We start from the raw sequence: 11,250 nt of genomic DNA on the forward strand, positions 1-11,250 counted from the left end.
CATTTTCTAAATTAGATGTTATATTTTCATAGTAGAAGATTTTCTATTGTATAGAACATTGGGTTCTTTAGAAAAAAAATTCAATGTAAGTAGTTTCTCCTCCCAGAAAATCTTTATAATCGTTTTGTTATTATTCATAAAAATTCTCTTCTGTATTAAATGTTCCTTGTAATAAGTAAAGAAAATGCTGAACATTTTCAATACTGAGCTATTTCTGAAGTAGCTATGTGAGGATCTGTTTTATTCAATAATGATTTAGTGAAGGTATGCAAGGAGTGAGCAGATATGTTTGCATCTTACACCAGTAGAGAGACCACTTGGGTGCCCAACTCAGGGTGAGAATGCCAAGCTCTCTAACTAAGCTGTTTTGCTGCCCTAGGAGTGTGGAAGTTCACTTTATTGTGTCCTGATCTGCGGTTTACTTATACAGTATAAATATTAGTTACCTTGCATTTTATTTTGAGTATATTGAGATTACCTAGACAGCAATAGGAAAACAAGACAGATCATATGCTCAAACTCCAGGGGTAATGTAGAAATTCCCAAACTGAGCAAAGGTGAAGATGTAAACTGGGACTTGTAAGGAAAAGAAGATAGCTTTCTTTAAGAGGAGAAAGGGCCTCATTGATCGATTTGGTTTTATGCAACTCCAATAGCAAGGAGTTATTATTACTATGTGTCTGTAATAGAGCTTGAAATCAGGGTGATGCCTCTGAAGTTCTTTACTGTGCAGGATTGTTTTAGCTATCCTGGGTTTGTTTGTTTGTTTGTTTTGTTTTTCCATATGAAGCTGGGTATTATTCTTTCAATGTCTGTAAAGAATTGGTGGAAATTTTGGTGGGAATTGTGTTGATTCTGAAGATTACTTTTGGTTATCCTGCCAACCTGTGAATATGAGAGATGTTTCCATTTCCATTTTCAGATATCTTCCTCAGTTTCTTTCTTCAAAGAATTGAAGTTCTTCTCATACAGGTCTTTCACTTGCTTAGAGCTACCCCCAAAATATTTTAGATTATTTGTAGCTGTTGTGAAGAGTGTTGTTTTTCTGATTTCTTTCACAGCCTCTTTGTCATTTGTTTATAGGAGGGCTACTGTTTTCCTTGAGTTACTCTTGTATCCAGTCAGATTGCTGAAGGTGTTTATCACCTGCAGGACTTCTCTTTGGATTAAAACAAAAGTGGTATGTTTACAGAATGGAGTGTTACTCAGTTTTTCAAAACAATGATATGATAAAATTTTCAGGAAAATAGATAGAACTAGGAAAAAAAGCATCCTGAACAAGGTAACCTACGTCCCTAAAGATAAGCGTGGTCTATCACTTATAAGTGGCTATTAACTACAAAGGAAAGGATAATCATGCTACGATTCACAAACCCGGACAGGCTACGTAACAAGAAGGGCTCAAGGGGATACATGGATTTTCCTGGGAAGGAAAAACAGAGTAGATATTGTATGTGTACTGGGGGCAGGTGAGGACAGGAACAGGATGGATCCTGTGAATAGAGGATGGAGGGAGAGAGTACTGAAAGAGACAACTGGAATTGGTGGAGGGTAGTTTAGGGTCAAGGTAGAAACCTAGTGCAATAGAAACTCCTAGCAGTCTATGAGGGTAACCCTAGCCAAGAGCCAAAACTTCCCCTGGAGGATGTGAAACATCAACCTAGCTACAAAACCTTTCTCCAAAAATTTTTCCTGCCTGTATGATGTGCTGTGGTAAAGGTGGCACAGAAATGGTAAGAGTGGCTAATCAATGATTGGAGCCACTTGAGACCCATACCATGAGAGGGAGTGCACCTCTGACACTGCCTAGAAAACAAGAAACCAGAGGCTAGTGGCCCAAAGACCTAGAATGTAACCAAACCCAACTGACAAAAAAAAATGTTAATGAAATAATATGTAATATTCTGCTACACTCATAGATTAGTACCTAGCCCAATTGTTATCAGATTTTTCATCTAGAAACTGATGGAAACAGACATAGAGACCAACAGCCAAACATGAGGCGGAATTTGAGGAATCTTGATGAAGAGGAGGAGGAAGGATCATAGTAGCCAGAGGGGTCAAGAACACCATAAAATGTCCACAAGACCAAACCTGGACTTGTAGGGTCTCGCAGAGACTGAAGCACCAACCAGGAAGAACCTCCTAGGCCAATCTGTGTAGATGTTATAGTTGCGAAGCTTGGTGTCCTTGTGGGACTCCCAATAGAGGGGACAGGGCTACTTCTGACATATTTGCCTTCTTTTGGAGCCTTCGTCCTCCTACTGGGTTGCATCCTCCAGTTTTCTTTTCCGGTTTTTATTTTTATTTTTTATTGGTTATTTCATTTATTTACATTTAAAATTTTATCCCCCTTCCCAGTTTCCCCTCTACAAATCCCTATCCCCTCCCCTTCCCCCCTGCTTCTATAAGGGAGCTCCCCCCCACACCCACCTAATGTCTCTGTTCTGTAAGGGATCTCATCTGCATCACAACATAAGACTTTCATCAAACTGGAATATGAGGAAAACTAATTGAATAAGCCACGTCTCTCATCAGGACCCCTCACCTTTGAACCCTCTGAGATCCCCAGTGGTACCTCAATCTCCACACTAGCCATAATTCCTACACATTAAGCTGTCCATAAATTCACTCTCTAAATCATTCCCATCATGGCCATGCTCACCCCATTGTTAACCGCACATTAATATCTCCGTTGTAGAAGATGGACACTTGGAAGATCAAAGACAAATGATTTGCTTATTGAGTTTCTTAAGGAACTTAGCTTGTGAATGTGAAATTTCTCCTAGAACCTGTTTTCTGAATTATTTGACCAAGTGCTTTACAATGAATCACATTGTACCCCAACTAAAAGAAAAAAGGTAACTTTGAAAATTATGGGCTTCCCAGCCCCAGTATATCAGAAGTCCAGCATCTAAGGCTGGGAGGACATCATGGAAGTGAGGACAGAAAGACTTTGAGAGTCTTTGCAAGCTTACATGTACATCAGTCCTGTTGTGTCTGGAAAATGCTGTTTCCTTGGAGTCATTATCACCTCTGGTTCTTACAATCTTCCTTCCTCCTTTTCTGCATAGATCCCCTGAGCTTTGGGGAAGAGGTTTGACATCCTATTTAAGCATCAGGACTCCAAAGCCTCTTACTCTGAATTTGTCTAGTTGTGGGTCTCTGTATTAACTATAATATACAAAAGCTTTTATGATGGAGGAGGGGTGAATGGGTATAACAGGATGTCTTTAGGAGTCATTTATTTTCATGTTTATTTAACAGAATAATAGTAGCTTTTCTCATAGTCCTGTAGCCTATCTAATCTCAGCTTCTTAGCCTCATTAACACTGTCAAGTATGGGTTCCATCTCATAGCACAGATCTTAAATTCAATCAAATGGTTGTTAGTTACTCCCATAGTAATGTGGGCTGCTGTTGTACCAGCAGGTGTATCTTGCAGGCAGGTAGTTATAGTAGCTCACAAGGTTGGAAGCCGGATGGCATTGATAATTACTTTTCTCCTCTGGTAGTGTGTATAGTACCTTCTAGTACTACAAATGATAGTTAATAGGAGTACAGAATTTAGTTGGGCACCATCTAGATCCTTTAACCAATGACTTAGCAGGATGTAATTAATTTGCTTGAGGCTTTACTTTGGTGTCCTCTGATATCTATTTTGAGTATTATCTCCCCATTATACAGTAACTCCACTTAAAATATTATATATATATATGATAATATATAATATATAATATCATATATTATATATCATATATTATATATTATATGATATTATATAATTATTATATATTATATATATTATTTATTATATTATGTTATGTTATATTATATATATTATATTATATATTTATATAATATAATATATATTATATACATTATATATTATATATATAATATGTATATAATATATTTTTTTCCTTACATGGTTACCTATTAATAGCTATCTAACTTCTGTACCTTTTCAAAGAAACGTATATTTAAAGCTTAAGTCTAACATGCACATACAAGAGAAAACATGTAATATTTTTCTGGGTCTGTCTGGGTTACTCCCTCAGGATGACTGTTCCTAGATCTATCCATTACCTGAAAATTTCATCTCTTATGAGCTGATTCCATTGTGTAAATATACCACATTTTGATTATCTATTCATCAGCTATTAGACGTCCTGGCTGTTCTACATTTCTGGCTATTATGAATAGATCACCAGTGAACATGGATGGGAAAATGTCTCTCACTAGAATTTAAAGTCCATAGAATATATGGCTAAGAGTGATACAGCTGGGTATTGTGTAGCTCTATTTTCAACTTTTTGAAGAACCTCCTCGCTGATTTCCATAGTGCCCGTATAGTTTGCAATCCCACCAGTGGTGCATGAGTGTCCCCTTTAGTATGCATCCTTGGCATCTTTTTGCTCTCACATTTGTTATTAATCTTGCTTCTTCTGACTGGGGTAAGATGAAATCTCAATGTAGTTGTGATTTGCTTTTTCCTGATGGCTAAGGATGTTGAACATTAAGGTGTTTCTCACTCGTTTGTGTTTCATCCTTTGAAACTCTCTGTTTAGTTTTACACGCTATTTTTAACTTTTCTTCACTTAAAATTTTTCAGCCAAATGTTTTCATCATATTCTCTACCTACTTCTAACTCCTCCCAGATCTTCCTCTACCTCCTTGCCACCCAGCAGCATGATATGTCTTTCTTTCTCAAATAGAAAAAAGAAGAAAAACAGAAATCAAGACAAACTAACAAACAAACAAAGCCAATAAAACAAAAAAAATACAAAAATGGAAAAAGAAAAAACAGCACACAAAAAATCGAGACTGTTTTGTGATACCCAATGATACTGGGCATGTAGCCTGCCCAGGATTGTGTTTGATATGTCCAAGTATACTCCATTGAAGAAACTGATATTCTTTCACCTTGCAAGCATCCTGAAAATAGCTTCTTGGGTAGAAGTTTAACTTTGTGTCCATATCCCCCTCTCAGTCCTGGGAGTTGTGTCTGGCGAAAACTTGTGTAGGTCTTGTGAGTCTTGACACAATCTTTCTGAGTTCATATGTATATCAGCCCTATTTTCTCTAGAAAGCATTGTTTCTCTGGAGTCATCCGGCACTTCTAGCACTTGTAATCTTCCATCCACTTCCACATAGATTACTTAGAGCCTTTGGAGGAGTGTATGCCCTCTTTTTCCCTTGGGTGATTTGCTTTCTCGTAGTTCAATAAAGCCAGACATGTTTTCTTACACTTTTGAATATTCATGATATAACATGACTTGAAGGGGTCACTTTTACCCTTGCATACATATGTGTCACAGTTTTAATAAAATTGTAAAATAGTTTATACACTCTAGATATTGTTTGCTCTAATTGAATAATAGAAGTTGAGCTAGATTTTGATGAAAAGTATTTTAATGCTCTTACCAATTTCAAACAAATTTGCAGTCAGAGTCTGCAAATGTTTTTAATTTTAAAATACAGTTTATCATGAAAGCTTAATTATTAGAGTCTTTGTGGAGCTAAAAGTAAAAAAAAACCACTTGTATAAAATATTATTAAAATGTTGCACTGGTATGCTGTCCGTATCTTTATATTTATTTTCTGTCCATTATAGAAACTTGCTTCCTGTCTTTTTTACATCCTCTAAGTCACAGCCCTCTGATTTATTAGCAAAGATTTTCTTTTCAATTCATTCTGAGCCTTTTCAATGCCAAGCATGCAGAGATCCCACTCAGTCTAAAGACCTTCCATTAGTGGCAGAATGGCAGGTCCTGCCTGGTTGCTTTCTAAGACTCTCAAAGACTCTGTGCCTTTCATCACAGGGCTTCTTTCTCCTGGGTCCCACTTTCTGGTAGCCACTTATCCTTCTCATGAGCCTCTTCTTGAAGAAAGCATACAAATCGAAGCTGACAACTGTTATATAAATTTCACACAAGTAATTTCAATGGCTCCACTGTTCCGTTTCCCCAAAGATCAAAACACAGAAATAAGAAAATCTGTCTACCTAATGCAGAATTTGGCACATGGCCAAGGTTTTGTACACCATCTAACTGTATACCCATATATCATTGCTCATATATAATTACCAGCCAAGTTTTCAACTTTAAGAACTAACAGCTTGAAAAGGTCTCCTTAATTTATTAGAGTGTTTTCTGTTCTTTGATATTTATCAAGCTTCCTCCAATGTTGAGAAATGTTAATGTGGATGAGAGGTGTCTTGATGGTAAAGTACTTGCTACGCACATATGAGGAAGAAAGTTCAAATCTCAAAAACCTACCTAAAGTCAGATGTGCCACTGTGTTTCCTTATTTCCAGCAGCCTGACTTGAGGTGAGTAGCAGAGACAAGACAACATCCTAGAACGTTATGGACCAGCTAGCCTGGCATACACAATATTGAATGTAAATACATCCATCCTCCCTTAAATAAGGTAGCCTGTGTGTCTAACACTAAAAGCTGTCCTCTAACCTTCACACATAAATTGTGTTACACACACATTACAATAACACGTCACACACACTTTCACACTACACCTACACATCACACACAATAAATAAAAAGTGGACAAATAAATGAAATTTAAAAGGAAGTACTGAGAGTTCCATTCAAAAGGATTTTCATCTAGTCTTTAGAAGTGTTTGAGATTAGCTAGTGTATGCTGCCTAGTTGGTGTCTCAGTGTCTGAGAGATCCTCAGGGGTCCAACTTAGTTAAGACTGCTGATCTTCCTATAGGGTCGCCCTCCTCCTCAGCTTCTCCCAGGATTTCCCTAGATCAACCACAAGGGTACCTGACTTCTGTCCAATGGTTGGGTGTAAATAACTGCTTCTGTCTCAGTCAGTTGCTGGTAGGACTTCTCAGAGGGCAGCCATGATAGGCTCCTGTCTGTAAGCACACCATAGCATCAGTAATTGTGTCAGGCCTGGGAGACTCCCCATGAGCTGGGTCTCAATTTGAGCAGGTAACTGGACCTCCTTTCCCTAAGTCTCTTATCCATTTTTGTCCCTGAAGTTCTTTTAGACAGAAACAATTCAGGGACAGAATTTTTTGACTGTGGGATGGCAACCCAATCCCTCAACTTGATGCCCTGTCTTTCTACTGGAAATGGACTCTACCAGTTTTCTCTTGCCACTGTTGGGCATTTCTTCTAAGTCCCTTCCTTGGAGTCCTGAGAGTCTCTCACATCCCAGGTCTCTGGTACTTTCTAGGGGTCTCCCTACCTCTCACCCTTCTGCTGTCCCTCAGGACTTCTCTCCTGTCTCCCACCCCTCAACCTGATCATGTTCATTTTCCCCCTCCCCTTCTCCTCTCCCACTCAGGTTTAAACTTCTTTATTAGATAAGACCTTCAGTTTTGTTAGATTTTTTTTAAATCATAGAATATATTTTGATCATAATTTTCCCTCTCCCAACTCTTTCCAATTTCTTTCTTTATGGATCTATTTCTTATATCCAATGGTTTCTGATTTTGTGGGATTTTTTATGAGATGAATCCTTTTTCTTTTAAAAATGGTAATACCCAATCTTATGTACGATCATTTTCTAATTCACACACCAGGATCCAAGTGTAACAACTTTCCCTGTTGTCTTTCTCTTTCTTTGAGCCTTGATACAAATCATTTCCTCACTCAAGAGAAAGCACAACTCCCAAAAATCTATCATCTTTTTACCACCTTGTTATACTTCACATCTACATTCAGCTATTCCTGTAGTAGTTTTCTACAAATGAAAACATGATGCTTCTCTACTGGACACAACTACAAGCAGATATTCATCTTATTATTTAAGCCATTAATAATCGTTCTGATATCTACCCCTTCTGTTCTGTGATCTATGTCGTATTAAAAACATTTCCCTAGTCATGATATATAAAACTATTCCTTTCATGTCTGTTACTCATTATTTAGGTTATATTACATTAATCTTCATAGTAATTTAACCATATAAAATATTACTATTTAAAATATTATTTAGTTCACTTTTCCTCCAGGCTTTTAAGTATGATTAGTTCATAGCACATAATAAATGGTAAAAATGTGACGAGATTAATAATATCTATTCCATGTGGCACACACCTTAATCTCAGCACTTTGGAGGTTCGGTTAGGAAGATCTGAGTTTGAAATAAGGTTGGGCTTCATAGCAATACCTGCCTCAAAAAGGAACAAATCAATAAATAAAATAACTCTTCCTTTCTACAAAATGAGGTTATGACATGAAGAAAGCTATCCATAAATCAGAAAATGTGCTCTCACTGCACACTGAATTTGCTGACATCTTGATCTTGGATTTCCTAGCCTTCTAAACATTGAGAAATGAGGATTCTGTGGTTTGTAAGGCACCCATTTTCTGTCTGTTAGAGCAACCTGCATAGAATAGCAATGTTGCTATGTGTTCTTTTTCTACTTAATGCATCAAGATTCTCTTTAGTGCATTTCTTCTGTTTCTATGAAGACTAATGCCCTTCAAGACTTGATAGATGGTTTGTCTTTATTTTCACTTATGCAGTTGTTTCAGAACTACTTGTTATAAAGATTTTTTCCCTTGCTATTTTGACACTCTTGTTGACTCTCCAATGAGTCTATATGCATGTGGCTATTGCTGGATCCTGGTCTTCATCAGTTCTCCTCTGTCCTACTTGCTTGACACCTAGCATCTATAGTGACTTTTGAAATTAAGCAGCTTCCACCAATGCTATCTTTTTAAATATTTCAAAATATTATCAATCTGATGTGTTTCCAAGGATGTGAAGAGATATGTGTGTTATATCTAACTTGAAATTTTCTACTAAGAATTCAAATTTCTGGAATTTGAACTGAGATTATTGGATTCTTTTGGGGGGAGTATGGGAATTGGGTTTCTTCTAGGACAATGGAACATAGCATTTCTATAAGTTTTCTGAAAAATATAGCCAGAAACACTTTTCTTTTCTTTCTACCACTGACATAAGACTTTGACTAGTTTCTCCTAAGAATTTTATGTTTTGGTTATATATAGTGGTGTATATAGTCTTCACAATCAGTAGGTAGAGGCAGGAGAATTACTACAAGTTCGAAACCAAACCAACCTGCACAGTAAGCTCCAAATTAAACGGACTACTTGATAAATCCTAACACCAAGTAAGCTTTTTTCCTCACTAGTGTAAACTTATCTTGGGAATTAGTTTCATTTTTACATTGTAGTTCGTTGGTATATGGGAATAAAATTCTTTTTTATATTGACTATTTTAGATATTGACTATATTGCCATGTGTTAACTCTTTATTGATCACAGAGGATTTTATTCATGAAATATAATTACTTTCATCTTTTGTGTTGATTTTTTTCTACTTGTCTTTTTGCACTGAGTTAAGCAACACTTATAGAGGAAAGTAGTGTGCACTTCATTGGTAGGTGAGGTTATAGCTATATGTTTATTCATACAGGCTTTTATTAGATTAGGAACTATTTTTCTTACTGTATGTACTGTTAAGAGTTGTTTTATTTTATACTAGAATGGACTTTTAGCATTAATATGAAATCCTTCTTTGCCATGCCATGAGGTACTCATATAAACACCCCTTCCTTTGTTGCAAACTCCAGAATGACAAGAATACTAAATTTGATCATATTCATACAAAAACAGAATTACTTCAGCAGAGACATCCCAGAGTGAACCATCCTACTAAACATGCCTGTCAAAAGAAACCCTAGTGATACAAAATAACTAGGTTTTTTTTTAAATAGTCAGCACATGGGTTCCTTGAACAATATTAGACTGGACAATAAAATTATACTTAGCATCCATTGAGGTATAGTAAGGCTAGCACTGCGTCACAGCTACTCCAGAATATTGAGGAAACTGGTATGACAAACTAGGAGTATGTACCACATTGGTTCAAAATATAACATTTATTTAAAATTTGTTATTTGAAATTCATACTGTGACTAAGAAGAAAAATATCTTTCTTACTATGAAATTATCCTAAACAGTTTAATGATAACAAATACTAATGTTTCCAATTTACTTCCAAATATCCTCAGAAAAAAAAAACATAAAAATATTGCAAAGTACACATGCAAATGAACACAATGTGAGGAAATAAATAAAATAAAACAAAGACAAACTAATGTAGATTCTTGGCGTATTTAGAGTATTATTACAATAATATCACTGTCACTTTGAATCAGACTTGAAATTTTTTATTTTGTAAGAGAGTTGTATTTGTGAAAAACTTAAACATATGATAAAACATATTTGGTGATCAAGAAAGGTAATTTCATAGATATCTGAAGGAATGTCTGAATGATAAGACAATGTTACATCATACCCATTGCTTAATGAAATGTGTTAGAAAATAGATTCATAAAAAGACAATGAAGCTCTCACCCGAACACAGATAAAACTTAAATTAAATTAATGAGATAAAGATGAGAAATGTATAAGAAACTAAAATTTTGAGAAATTAAATATTTATGCAAAAGATCAACCATTTTCCTAGTAAAACCAATTTTGCTAATATTAGTTTGGGGTCAACGTTTTGTTATTTTATTCACATCACATATGACATAGACATTGATCAATGAAGCACTTATTAATTCCAGAAAAGAATTAAGTTTTCTCTAAATGAGCAGTACATGGGTTCATCTCTAAGCAATATACAATTTACACTGGACAATAAAATTATATTTTGCCTCCATTATACACAGCAGCCCAATTTTATTGTGCTTTCAATTGCCTTTACACACCATTACCCTATGGTCTAGAATAGTGGCCCATGAATTTCAAAGCAATGTATGGGATTTTGCCATACAACTCTCATTGGGAAAAAAGTCTTTGCCTTGTGCAATGAAACTATAGGGTTCACAGACTCTGGAAATAGAAATGTCTCATTAGGTCATCTTGCCCATTATTTTGAAAAATTATTATACTATACATGGTCTCTATTTCCAAATGTTTTACTCAGAATTTTAGCAACCCCACCATTATAACTTTCACTGAATACCATCTCATAGTGCCCTAAGGAGTCTTTCACAGTCCATGTATATTTCCCACGAAGAATTTAAAATAAAGAGTGAAATAGCAAATGATTTTGTGTTTCCATCTAAACTGAATTTCTTCATTGATTTATTTGATGTATTCTCTTCTTTCTATTTCACAAAGCTTGGCTTTAGATGAAGAACCAAAGCAAAAACAGTGATACTAGAGAGTAGAAAGTTAGTTCTCTCTCTCTCTCTCTCTCTCTCTCTCTCTCTCTCTCTCTCTCTCTCTC

The sequence above is a fragment of the Grammomys surdaster genome, unplaced genomic scaffold, assembly GCF_004785775.1.
Source record: "Grammomys surdaster isolate TR1022 unplaced genomic scaffold, NIH_TR_1.0 98, whole genome shotgun sequence".
Lineage (NCBI taxonomy): Eukaryota > Metazoa > Chordata > Mammalia > Rodentia > Muridae > Grammomys > Grammomys surdaster.